A 7,673-nucleotide genomic window follows, 5' to 3' on the forward strand; every position below is an offset into this window, starting at 1 on the left:
GCCAACTCAGCCAATCAAATATCTTCATATCTCAAAGTTAACTGATTTGAAAACTTAAATTCTATTCTCCAGTGATTACTTTCCCTCATAGAATCTATTTTCAAAGAGTGTGAGCACTTGCGGAGGAGGTTCTGCCTATATAGCGTGTCCCTTTTCTTCGCTGAATGCTTTTGAGGGATTTTTTTAAAGCAATATTTTTATTGATTGATCGAGACCTTCACAGAGTATCTTTGGAACATATTTACCTCCCTTTTCCCTTTACCATTATCACTGTTCTACACTCCCATCCAAGTCTGAGCTTGCTGTTTTTCCTCTTCTTTCCCTATGGAGTCCAGTTTGTGCTGCCCACTGAGGCTTGGGAGTGGTGCCTGCCCTAGCATGTAGTCATTCTTCCATTGGTCACATTTTTAGAGAACACTGATTCTCCCTCTCCATCAGCTATCAGCAGTCAACAGTTCCTCAGCTACTGGTGGATTCCATGCCCACTTTACTGCTTCCATGCTGAGGTATTTTATGGCTGAGGCTTGCGTAGGTCTTGTGTGTGCAGTCACATTGCTGGGACTCCATATGTACATCTGTCTTGCTGTTTCTGGAAACCACCGGTCCTTGATGTTATCCACCACCTCTGTCTCTCCAATCTTTCTGTCTCTTCTTCCATGAAGACTCCTGAGCCTGACAGGAAGTCTGTGATTGGAAGTCCCATTTAAGGCTGAACAAGCCACAGTGGTTTGCACATTGAGCAGCGTGGGTCTCTGCGTTAATTGGCATATAGTGCAAGGAGAAGGTGCTCCGATGAGGACTGAGGGATGTTCTGGTCTGTGGGTATTCTCCTAATTGCTGATTTTCAGACATTGGTAATGATATGCCTCGGCACATTTTTATTTCTCATTCTTCTCCTTGTGGTTGATTTTTCTGAAACTAAGTTTATAAGTTTTAGCAATTTGGGAAACATCTTCAACCATATCTAATTTAAATAGTTCTACATTGTGAGACATTCACATAATTATTTTTATAGTTACTAATACATTAGTTTTTATCAAAGCATTAATTATGTATATTTGTGAGACTCAGTATAATAGATTCATACAAACATAATGTGCACTGATCACATATAGCTACACTTATTCCATCCAGGCCCAATTCTAGATATCACGTCTACATTTTAGCCTCATACAAGTAAGAGCATTGCTACTTATCTTTTTAATACCAGGTTTATTTCCATCAGTTTTGCTGCAAGTGAAAGAAATCAATTCTAATTTATAGCTGAATAATGCTCCATTGTGCATATGTACAGCATATTTTTATCTACTCACTTGCCAGTAGGCACTGAGGCTAATCTTGGCTATTGTGAGCAGTATCGCCATAAAAATGGGCTGGTGGAAATTACTTATATGTAATTCATACTTTGAGAATTTCACACCTATATATATGTACAATATAGTTTAATCCTATCCATCCACCACTCCCTGCCTACAACTCTTCCTAGATATCTCAACACATCCCCTTCCCAAATTCATGTTTTCTCTCTCTCTCTCTCTCTCTCTCTCTCTCTCTCTCTCTCTCTCTCTCTCTCTCTCTCTCTCTCTCTCTCTCTCTCTCTCTCTCTCTCTCTCTCTCTCTCTCTCTCTCTCTCTCTCTCTCCTCCTCTCTCTCCTCTCTCCTCCCTCCCTCCCTCCCTCCCTCCCTCGTAAGTTACCTACCGAGTCCCTTATGTGCACAGATGGGTGAGTGGCCATCCAGTGGAGTAAGAGCAATCTAGCAGGGCCACCGTACTAAAGACAATGATTGTCCACTATCAGCTGTTACTAGCTCCTAAGTTAGGGGCAGAGCCTTGTGAGCCCCTCCTGTATACATGCCGGAATGTTAACTGGATTGACCTTGTACAGTTTTCAAGCAGGCAGCCATGGCTGCTCTGAATTCATGAGTGCAATGGCCCTGTCATTAATGTGATGTCAACATACCATTTAGACCTGAGCACTACATCGTCACTTATTCTCTGCACTTTTAAGCAGTTGTGAATCTCTGTATAAACTGATATTTATTGAAAGAAATGCCAAAGAGAGATGAGAGCTGCACAAATAAATCTATGGCTATGAATACAAACATTTAGAAGACAGTTTGTTACTCTATCCATTTAACATGGTAATAGTATTGGGTTTTCTGCAGGGTCTATGACATTCCCAATCTCGCAATCATGGGTTTTTAAACAAGTGTACGGGACCAGGCATGAGTTCCATCCTGTAGAGTGATCTTATATCCAGTCAGAAAGTGGTTGGTTACCCCCGTATCATCCTTGCCTCTATTGTACCCATAGGCATGTATCTTGGCATGTTGCTCCTTATTGTAGCTTACAGGGCTCCCATCTGGTCAGAACTGTCAATTATTTTCCTCCTCCATCAGCATGCATAGCACCTTCCAGCACCATGAAAGCTAGCCAGTGGGGAGGAAGCTTCCAGGTCAGTACCAGCTTAATTCCTTCATGCCCTAGATGAAAGTATACTCTGTTTTCAGGGAAAAAAAAGTCTCACTACCCTACTAAGTCTTGGAGAACAACCAATAACAGTAGCAATGGCCTGTGTAGGGTCTCTGAGACCCCTGGAAATAGTTTTGTATGCCAATTTAATACCCTTTAGAGTACCAGAGGTGGGCTAGCAGGATGAGGTGGTAGTTTTGGCTTTGCTTTGTAAAGTATATGTCTGCTGTTCTCCATAGTGGCCATTCTAGTTTACACTCCCAAGAATGGAATATGAGTTTCTTCTTTTCTGTGTCCTTACCAGCATTTTTAAATTTAGTTTCATAAAAGCAGATCTTGCTCATGTTCTATAGCCTAATGGCTTGTGTTACTGAGCCTCTTTTCATACAGTTATTAGATATTTGTATTTTTTCTTTTGAGAAGGGTCTTTTGCCAACTTTTAGTTATAATGCTTATTCTTATAATAGAGTTTTGAATTCTTCATCTGTTTTCAACCTTGGCTTTCCACCAGACGAGTGGATGCTAAGTGTTTTTTTCCTGTGCTGTAAGGTGTCTCTGCACTCTGTTCCTTGTTTTACTTGCTTTGAGAAGCTATGGGCTAGGATGTAGTCACAGCTGTCTCATTTGCTTATGTTTCCTGTGCTTTTCTGGTATTATCCAGAGAATTATTTTTCCTTTACCAATGTCTTTCACTGTTTCCTCTGACTTTTTTCTAGTAGTTTTGGTGTTTTGTGTCTTAGATTTAGTCTTTGAACTATTTTGAGTTGACTTTTGTGCAGGATGTGAGACAGGGGTCAAGTTTCAATCTGTATAGGATATCTAGTTTCCCCAGCAGCAATTATTAAAGATACTGTCTTGCCTCCAGCGTACATCTTTGACAACATTGTCAAAAATCAGCTGTACATTAATAGTTCTCAGGTGTTTTTATTTTATCTTTTGAAAGGTGTTTAAAACCATGCCCCATTTTAAAATTGGGTTGTGTGTTTTGTCGATGTTTGATCTTTTAAAATTTTCTTTGTATATTCTAGATACTAACCCTCTGTCAGATATGGAGCTGATAAAGATTTTTCCCATTCAGTAGGCTGGCTCTTCATGCAAATGGTGGTGGCCTGTCCTGTACAGAAGCTTCTTCATTTCATGTGGTCCTGCTTGTCAGTCGTTGGTCTTAAAGCCTGTGCTGTCAGCATCCTGTTCAGAGAGTCCTTTCCTATGCGTGTGAGCTCAAATGGATGCTCTATTTTCTCCTCTGTCAGATTAAGGGTATCAGATCTCATGCTGAAGTCCATGATCCATTTGGTCTTGAGTTTTGAACAGGTTGAGAGACAGGGCGGACTTCCATTCTTCCACATGTAGCTATTCGCTTTGATGGGTATCATCTGTTGTTGAAGGTCTGCTGTCTGTTCTCTCAAGTGCATTTTTGCTTCTTTGCCAAAACACAGGTGGCTTTAGAAGTGTGATCTTATATCTGTGTCCTCAATTCTGCTTTATCACGAAATGTGTCTATTTTTATGCCAGTAACATGATTATTTTTTTACTCTAACTTTAAATCAGGGATAGTGATAACTCCATCAGGTCTTACGCTGTTCAAGATTTTTGTGGCATGCATGCGCGCGCGTGTGTGTGTGTGTGTGTGTGTGTGTGTGTGTGTGTGTGTGTGTGTTTTCAAGTAAAATTTAAGATTTTGTTTCAAATTAACATTATGGTATTAACCACGCACTTTATGATTGGATGTGAGATAAAACCCATACTTAGCACTTCAAAAAAGTGCCAAACAAAAACAAAAACAAAAAACCAAACCAAGCCTGTGGCTAGGTGGGTAATAAGCCTTAGGGGAGAAGCCAATGCTATTAGTCCGCTAAAGAGACATATTATTAAGATAACACCTAACGACTCAGCATGACATCCACAGATCAAGTACCTCTCAACCCTCATCGGAGAAGCTTCTAGTTTCAGTAGCTGGTGATTAACACAGAAATGCACAAGTGGCCAAGTTTCAGGGAATAGGAGACCATAGAATGTTCATCCCTAAATGGGACGTCAGATTGCATCTCTTCCTCCCAGGCTCAGGCCCCTTCCCAGAAGATGGGACAATGCTGTGTGACAAGGCTCTTCCTGGAGAGACACAACACATGTCTACTTATCACAGATAGGGAGCTCAGGGCAGACTAATGTAAGGATACCATCCAAGTCCGTCTTGGTTAACAAATGGGTTTTATTGGAGAGTGTCCTTTTCTAGGTGACTTAGTTGGTCTAAACCTCATCCAGGCAGCTAGTCTGGTTTCTGTTTCTGCCAAGCATCTGGTCTAGTCTCAGAGTCTTCTTTGCAGCTTGTCTTGTCTAAGAGTGACTCTCAGCAGCGTTTATTGTTTACTCATGGGAGGGAGGGGCCTAATGAATCTGGTAAGTTTCGGGAACTTCCTTAAGCTAATTTGGGTTATTTATTTTCTGGTTTAAGGAGCTTCCCTGAAAGATGGAATGTTTCCATGTTGGAGGAAACTGCTCCACAACACACAACCCCTTCCATTGGCTCTTTCATTCTTTCTGTACTTTCTTCTGTAATGGTCCCTGATCCTTGGATGAGATGACTGTAGATGGTGACCTATGGCTAAGAGTCAAGCCACTGTGCCACCACCAAAGTCCCTTGCTCTTCAGAGTTTCACCAGTGGTTATGTATCGAGGCTGACAACAACAGTGACCTATGGGTGTTCACACATTTGAAAGCATCTTGGCAGGCCCATCACATGCATCTAGTAAACCAATGAACGTTGCTTCCCTATTGGGACCTGTGACTTCCCAAGTCACTTTTTTTGTCCTGGCTTCCTGTACCATATCTGAACTCCCTCTTACAGGACAGGCCTTAAATCCAATCAGAAGGCTTACCCATGGTCTTGCCTATTGCACAAGTAGGTATAACCTGCCTGGCACATCAGCACTGTAGCACTCAGGGTCCATAGCCAAGCAGTAATGCTGGCTCCTGGGCCCCCTCTGGCACTCTGAAAGTCATTTAGCAGTTCAATCCCAGCTTCATTTCTCCATGTCCTACAGTCAAAGCACAGTCTTCAGGAATAGGATCTTACCATCTTCTTCTGTCCCATAACTAGTATCACTAGCAATAGGCATGATGGCTCGTGGATCCTCAAGGGTTCCTCTGATCCATAACTCACAGGAACGTAGCTCACCCCTGGCACTAGGGATTTTTTTATTCAATAAGCTTATGGCCTGTGGGAGTGTCTTATGTAGTGAACATTTTGTGTTTTTTTTTTCCCTTTCAATTAGCCCAGCCCCAGTAAGGTTGTAAGGTAGGTAGTAGGACCATTGCACTTGGTTGTCTCTCCAATGGCTTTCTGAATCTGCAGAGCATCCAGAGGTTAAGATTAGGTCTACATAACGAAACCTTTTCCAGAGCACGGGCAGGAAAAGGCAATGTCCTGACCATCATCCCATAAGAAATAGTGGGATTCCAGAGATAACCTTGGTAAAGCACTGTAGAGGTCTGTTGTCATCTGTTCTGAGGAAGCATCAGGTGCTCCCAGAGGCTCTCAACTAAAGAAGATACTAAGACGAACACAAACAGGGATTAATACAGCGTTGAAAGGTTCCACTCACTTATACCCAGCACAGATCAAGGCTGGGTATGAAGTATGGATAGGAGATGCTAACTTAATTACGTCTCCATAATTCTTATTTATTTTCTTTGAGCCACTGTATTTTCATACCCTGGAGCTTCTCTATGGAGCCCCCTTACCTGCTACATTTCTCCACACCCGATAAACTAGGTGGACTGACCGGATCTGCTCAGACCTATTCTGGGCCAAAGGTGAATTTGGCCCTCTCCGCCCCCCGCCCCCCGCCCCCTTGCTGAAGCTGCTGGCACCCTGGCTCTGAGTAGCTTTGGGTTGGCACAGAGCAATCCTGGGTTTATCTATAGCCATTGCTTCTCCATCTATCATACTTAGCTGCTGGGGAGCTCCTGGCTAGGCAGAACACCCCCAGTCCTTGTGCTGGAGTTACATGCACGCTCGCTAGTCTGGATGTCTAATCCCCCTGGAACAGGCTTGATCATCTCCACCTGTTTGTTCTACTGTGGATGTATTCTGAGAACTGTTCCTAGGGGGTTAAAGCCTCGGGAGGAAGCTCCTCAACACACAGTCTGGCTTCCCTCTCTCTTTTTTAAAAATCTAGGTCCCTTTATTTCCTTTTGTACGTTAGGCCATGAATTCGCACAGAATGAGCTCCAGCAGCTCAGGCTCCTCATTAGTCCTCACAAAGTGTGCTTCTCTGGGTGGCGCGTTAGCTGACCCTAGGTGCCCTTCTCCTTGGCTTCCTTCTTCTTCTTCTTCTGGCCGTTCTCCTTCACCCGCTTCAGGAAGATGTCCCTGCTCTTAGAGCGATTGATGTGCTCAATGCGCACGTTGATTCTCTTGGCGAGAATCTTGCCCTTAACTTGCTTGTTCACAATGATGGCCACAGCGTGCTGGGTGACGTTGTAGACTCTTCCAGTTTTGCCATGATAACACTTATGAGGTATTCCTTTTTGAACAGTGCCCATTCCCTTGATGTCTACAATAGCACTCTTTTTTTTTTTTTTTTTTTTTTTTGATTTGCATGTATGTGGCCAAAGGAACAACTCCATGCTTCCTAAAAGGCCTAGAGAACACATAGCGAGTGCCCCTCCTCTTTTCCTTCGTGTTTGTCATTTTGGAGAGAGTTACTGCAGGATGGCTGCCATGCCCAAGAGGGCAATACTGGCTTTCTACCAACCTGGTTTTCCTTGGGAACTCCAGGTCAACACGAGTCTTGCCACACTTGTCTTCAAAGAAACCAGACATGTAGGAGAGATAAACATATTTTTGTGTTGATCCCAAGTGTGGGATGGGGAACAGACTAGTGAGTGAGAGAGAGAGAGGAGAGAGGAGAGAGAGAGAGAGAGAGAGAGAGAGAGAGAGAGAGAGAGAGAGAGAGAGAGAGAGAGCAGGATGTTTTTCCACTTAGAAGTCATCTGAAAACATCCTAGTAGAGACTCTGAGAGGCTTGGGAGAGGACTTGGGATTGTTTTGGCTGTTCATCCCTGTACTTGGAGAGACCTCCTAGAGAGAACTGCTCCAGGGAAGGCTTCAAGGCTTTGGGTTTCTGGCTGAGGGTCTGGGCCTCAGCTGCTGTTCCAGGTTCCAGCAGCAATTCTTGGCTGAATTATGGGTTT

At 43.3% G+C, this 7,673-nt stretch overlaps 1 pseudogene; it reads right to left on the minus strand.

The window, feature by feature from the left end:
* Window positions 1–6,678: 6,678 nt before the first annotated feature.
* LOC127191006 (60S ribosomal protein L21-like) lies at window positions 6,679–7,170 on the minus strand (annotated as a pseudogene).
* Between the last annotated feature and the right edge of the window lie 503 nt (window positions 7,171–7,673).

Source organism: Acomys russatus, chromosome 6 (assembly GCF_903995435.1).
Source record: "Acomys russatus chromosome 6, mAcoRus1.1, whole genome shotgun sequence".
In the NCBI taxonomy this organism is placed as follows: Eukaryota; Metazoa; Chordata; class Mammalia; order Rodentia; family Muridae; genus Acomys; species Acomys russatus.